The following is a 6,430-nucleotide window of genomic DNA, read 5'->3' as shown; positions in this document are numbered from 1 at the left end:
GTGGGGAAATTTGGTCCCCACAATATAATAATTACAAACACACACGCACATACAGTACACACACCCGCAAACCTATCTAAATGGAGACTTTCCATTCATTTCTATGGGAAAAACCCTAATCAAAATCATGACACCCTTAACCCCAAACAAGCCCTAATCTTAACCATAAGTAACCAAAGTACAAGACTTTTGCCATTTTTAATTTTTTGATTGTGCTCACAGATTTTAATTTAATCGAGATTGTCCAAAAGGAGACCTGAAAAATGTCCTGAAAAGTAAGGAAGTTTCAGGTTTTTACACTTTGTTGACATTTTGGTCCCCAAATGTGATCTATGGGTTCAGGGTTGTGGGGATCCAGATCCTATCCCAAAGGCTAGCAGGAGGGATGCCAACACATCACAGTATTCAGGAGACCCTTCAGCTTTAATAACAGGAGACAAAAACATGAACCCAACCCACCCAACGCTAACCTAATAGCTGCAGAAAAAGTTCATCATCTTTCCCCAGGGGCTGGCTTGTAATGACTGATTGCTAGTGGAGCCTGGATAAGCAAGAGCTGTGCATACCTCACATTCTACTGCAATATGAGGTGTACAGCATAGCATCAGTGAGGGCTGGGAGCGTGCAAGCTGTTTCTGCCAGCCTTCTTAACCAGAATCCACTTCTCTGAGCTACTGTGATTGTCGAAAACAATAGTTATGTCTCTTGCACACACAGAAACGAAAATGCATCATTCAAATGAACAACAACGGTAAAAAAAAAGGATTCTCACAAAAAAGAAGAATTTGGGAGGAGAAGCAAACAACAAAGTAAAAACTGTTTAAAACTGGGCTACTTCATAGTTTTCGCTAAGAGGCTGGCTTTCAGTTCTACAGTGTGAAATCATTCTTAGGCTATGTGGGATAAGTTGGCTAAGAGAGAGTTTGAGGAACTAGAGAAAGTATTCCTCAAAGTCTGTTTAACAAAGACACCCTGATTGAAAAGTCTGCTACCACTTTCATTACAGGGGAAAATGCGCTGATGATAATTGTATTTTTAAAATGCACAGAATCTGCTATTAAGAACAAGTAAACTGTGACCATTTGTAAGGATTCTGGAGCAACATTTTTGTTCAGGCTGAAGAAGCACATATAGTCAGCCAGCTGCAGACCTCATTTCCAGCAAATGACAGAACATTATCTGATGGCACATAAAGCACAATGGACACTCTCCTTTGTCCCCAGTATCACAGACATGTGTGTTTGTCAGACTATGATTTTTTTGGGCTTCTGACTCACCCAGTTTTTGTCCCTCCAATCGACAAGCCTTCTGCATGCATCTCAGATGAACTCACATCACATTTGACATGAAATATGGTTATGTTCTCTGCCAGCAATACGCAGCAATGTGGGGCCATTCCTATGACAAGCATCAGCTGTCACATGTCCTACAGTACATCACAAACAAAAGCAAAACCTGCAGCATGATTTTCTTCTGTTGATCCCCCAACACACATTTAGTCCCAAAATGCACATTCTGTGTGAATGTATAGGAGATGTTATTGTGGATCACACTCATACTCTATGGGTCTCGAGGGGGTGGGGGGGTCCTGCCCTGTATATTTGTGTATGGGGTGGGCTGGGTGGAGACACTTTGCTTCTTTGTTCCACAATCTATCTTAATTAATGTGGTTCAGGAACTGAGTGACTCTCGTTAAAGGTAATGTGTCTGCACATTCCTACCCAAATGTGGCATCATTTAGTGTTTGTCAGCTCCTAACCGAACTGTGTGTCTGCAGTAAACGCTCTGAGAAAAGGCAGACGAAATGTCAGGGGAATCAGCAGGATTTATTGCAACGGCCCGAGATAGTGATATGGGAAAGGATCCCAGTCACCCCTGCAGAGCTCAGCCTTGCCCACCCAGAGGTGTCGGTTAGCACCGGGTACACAGTGCCGAGGTCTTCCCATTCAGTCACTCACTCTCCATTTCCAAAAAACTGGCAGCTTCCTAGAGTATGAAAAATAAACACATGAAATAGAGCCAATGTTCTCTTAAAACTGCAGAAAAAGACCCGTAACAACAATCACTGATCTTATTGCAACAGCTGAAAGAGAACAAGAACTACAAAAGTGAACAAACAGTATACAGTTTCCACATAATATGTAACAACCTACGGTGCTGTTACCCCAATTAAGATGTTTTTGAATACACAGAGCAGTATGGCTCTTTACTTGTCTTTAGTTATTTTTTAGTTTGTCTGCTCCAAGGTTACTCACAGTTTGTTGTGCAGTACAAAGTTTTTGCTATGCAGATGTTTCCAACTCCTGAAATGTGCTCAATGTGACAAAATCCTCCTTAAATTCAGAGGTTCTTAATACTAGTGCTGGATACTCCATTCAACATACAGGGCTTTGTTTCAATATACCTTTTAATTTTTGTTTATTAGGCATTGTTTACACTGTGAATTCTAACTATTGTGATTTAGCCTACTTTTACATATCTAAATTATTTCCTGAAAATGTGTTTGTATGTAAGTGTGATACTACCAAGAAGTCGTGATTGCCAGTGTATTTGCAAATCCTGTGACACTGGACAATCATATATTCTTTCTTCTAAGAGATTCAGTGAAAACCAAAGAAATTTTTAGAAAAAAAAAGAAACACAGAACTCTGTCTGGTTTGCCTCTGACGTACATAAATGCCAAAATAAGGTACATGAGGGTAGCACATTATATGAACCAGCACTGTCACTTATCTCTCACATAACTACTTAAATCCTTTTATAATCAAACCTCTCGGTGCAGCATGCAGGGAGGGGGGCAGCAGGCCCAGAGCCCCGGATCCTGGTCTGATCCCGGGAGCGATAGATAGGTAACCTGCAGGCCAGGGCTGCCGTACTGAGTGCATCACATTATGAGCTGCCAGGAGAGCACAGTGCATAAGAGCTACTTCATCCAAGCCTTTGTTTAACTGACTTATTTTTGTGATTTCTGCTTGAGGCAGACCCTTCTTATTCATTGTATCAAGATCTTATTTGAAATTATGAACATTCCAGTCCGAAACAGTAATATAATTACCGTAAGTAGGTATCAGTTTGCTAAAGATGAATTATCATTCAGTGAGAATGAGAAAGTGGGAAATGACTATCATTCAGAATTGTGGAGTTCAGGAGCACATTTATACACTGACATACTGACAGTATATCTAAGTATTTTGACTGTCATGGTTAAAACGATGCTGACTGTACTTTTCATTTCAGTGGCACTGATTAATTTATTGGTGGAATTATTTGCTTTTGAGACATGAAATATTTTGGGTAAGTTACAAGCTTTTGCAGCTAAACCATAGTGTTATGCTATATGCATAAACTGGTTTGAGAAATGCTCTTATAGTCTTAAGAATGTATAATATGTTTCATAAAATCTGCCAAAGAAATTGGTAACTGCAAAATAATAATTGTCCTGCTTTACTCATGACCCTTTAGGTCTTTCCAGCAATATCAGGGATCTTTAAAACTAAGAATTAAGGAAAAGCAGATGAAATATAACAGAAGTCAATTGGGAATTGATTGTGAATCTCATTTCCCCGCAGTGTAACTTTTATTTAAAACTGTATGTTTGTTTATTAGGGTTTCCCACTAAGGAGAATGTCCATAAAGGTCCTTAAAGAAGGGAGGAAAGAGGAATAAACTCAAACTATGTCACAGGTCAGCAATAAGTGCTTATAGTGAAACAGGGCCTTTCAGCACACAGATCTGTCGGCACAAAAAAAAGCACATCATCACATCTCTGCTTGCTGGCAGCTAACACTGACATTGTGTAATGACTTGCATCATGGTGTGTTGTGAAAGTGATACTTGAATTTAAAACTCTGTCAGGGATCCATCACTGGTTCCATCTTTTCAGAGTTCGCAAGGACAGAGAAGCCTTTCTGGATATGTGACTGGGGTTAAATGCAAAAGTACGGCAGAGATTCTGACATGGTTTGCATATTCAAGTATCAGACTACTGTTACAGAAACGGTGAGTATAGTATAACTAGAAAACCATATGTGTAGAATGGGAAGGCCATGGTTAAATGCTGGCTGAAGGAAACGGTGCTGTAGAGGAATTGTATGTGTCATTCTTGACTGATTAGATAGATAGATAGATAGATAGATAGATAGATAGATAGATAGATAGATAGATAGATAGATAGATAGATAGATAGCAGAGCATGTGAGCGGAGTAGAGCGGAGCAGGCGGAATTTTATAAAATTAATTATAAAACTCATTTAACACATCTGATTCAACTCCTTGTGCTAATTACCACACAATTCTTGAGCTGAATCATTTGTGGTGGAACAGGGAAAGAACTAAGCTACACAGGGCTCCGGCCCCCCAGGACTGCAGTTTGAGACCCCTGATCTAGACCCTCCTGATCGCCATGCCTCCAGACCTGAAGGTCCTCTTCCTCTTGTTTAGTAGGGTCCTTACTGGGGACCAGCCCACTGTCTTCATGGGAACTGTTATCCACAGGAGAGTAGATATATTCAGCAATGCAGTGACTAAGCCCCATGAAGTCTTCCTTGTGTGACTCATAAAACAATGATCTATGTTTGCTTGCTCACCTCCAGTAAACTCAACAAGATTTCTGAAAAATGCCTTGAATCCTGTTATGGGGTTATTTTCTTTGTCATCTGCCAACATCTCCTTGATTTTTTATGTTTCTCTGCTGTATTTTGTTATTTGCATCTCTGCTCAGTGCCTGCAAATGCCCTGACAAGGCAAACTCCTATAACTGTACCCACATCACATGGTTCTGTTTTATACACCATTCTACAACTAAGCGATTTTGGACCTAAGCCAATTATATATAACCAGTGGGCGCCCTGGTAAACACAGAGAGACAAACGGATAGTTTGTTACTGTATTGCCCACTGGGGCAGTTATTTTCAAGCTTCAGGGCTATTAAATCAACTAATCTGAAGGCCCTGTTGAGGCTGTCAGTTTGTTTTTGTTGTTAGAGGGGGAACTTTCAACAGATATTATAAAGCAGAGGTCGCTGATATAGGCTATAATGACTATAACTACATAAAAGCCTTTGCATTAAGCCTGTCTTTGTGTGTCACATAACAGGGCAACGGCTCTCATTACGCATACGGAAACTATTAGCTAGCCATCTGGGGGAGTAATTGGTGAGATCCGAACCCTACATTATGCCTACATTGTATATTTCCAATTTTTTTAATGCGACACGTATTGCAAGGATCTCCAAAATGATGTTCAAGGCTATTTTGGATTCATCTGCGGAGTTCTCAGTCATTATAGATTAGGTGCACGTACCGTCTCATTCCTTTATAAGTTAATGGCGAATGATGGCTCCTGATGGAAATGGGTACAAAGCCCATAAACTATGACATGCTGGTCCTTCTATCTGAAAATGCCTGAGCTCCCCATTGGAGCAAAATGACAAGCCACCAGCTTTTCTCACGCCCTGATGGAGTCAGCTAAATATACAACAGGAAGCTGAGGTTTGATGAGTGGGAAAAGGAGGGGCTGAGAGAGCCTGGGCCTTCTGTGTGAAATACCCTTCAGGGGGGTTCTGCAGCTTCTCACAGATGTCTGTTTTTAATCCTACACAGCTGAAACCCAGTCAGTGTCCCCACAAAAACTCACCAGCAACATACACAGCACATGTGACTTGTTTACAGTCCAGTGAATACATATCATATCTTCAGGAAATCGGTGACGGTTTCGTTTGTTGTTTCATAGCCTACAGTATGTAATGCAGCGGGTGGGATGGTACCCCTTCCAGTGACCATAGTGCTCTGCTGTTGAAATGAAAGTTTGTGTTTGTTTCCCCACACGTGAGATGACATGTAAAGGCCATGAACTTGCCCACTAGACAAGAACTTTTGAAAAATACCAAAGACATAGGCGATATAATAGTGATACCACAGGAAGTAAATTCAGACTATTACTTAAACTGCACCACTACAGATAAGCAACACAGTGGTTAAGGCAACTTTATAATATAAAGTAGTATATTGCACAAAGAGTGCTGTAACCTACCTATGAGCCAGAACTGTTTATGAGTCCAAATAGAGCATGTATGCCCAAACAAATCAAAAGTCTGTTACAGACTCCCCCCTGGGACAGAGTATCAATACATTAATGTAGTTCATTTAGGATAATTGCTCATGATTGCCTGAGAACTCTTTTCTTGGCTCTGCATAAATGTAAACTGTAAGCTGTAACTTCTATATTTGGTATCAGCTGTCCCAATGTAAAAACATTTTACAGCTGATGCAAATTAAAAGGTGCCATTTAAAACAAAGGGTCAGAGGAACAGATACATACACCCATAAGATGCCAAACCAGCATCTCCATGCATCATCTGTGACCATATAAGGACAAAAATGACATGATAAGGAGTTATGATGAAGACCTTCCATGCTTGCTGATGAACATG

The sequence above is a fragment of the Paramormyrops kingsleyae genome, chromosome 10 (genome assembly GCF_048594095.1).
Source record: "Paramormyrops kingsleyae isolate MSU_618 chromosome 10, PKINGS_0.4, whole genome shotgun sequence".
Classification (NCBI taxonomy): domain Eukaryota; kingdom Metazoa; phylum Chordata; class Actinopteri; order Osteoglossiformes; family Mormyridae; genus Paramormyrops; species Paramormyrops kingsleyae.
The sequence above is the reverse complement of the archived record's forward strand: the minus strand, read 5'-3'. Positions refer to the sequence as shown.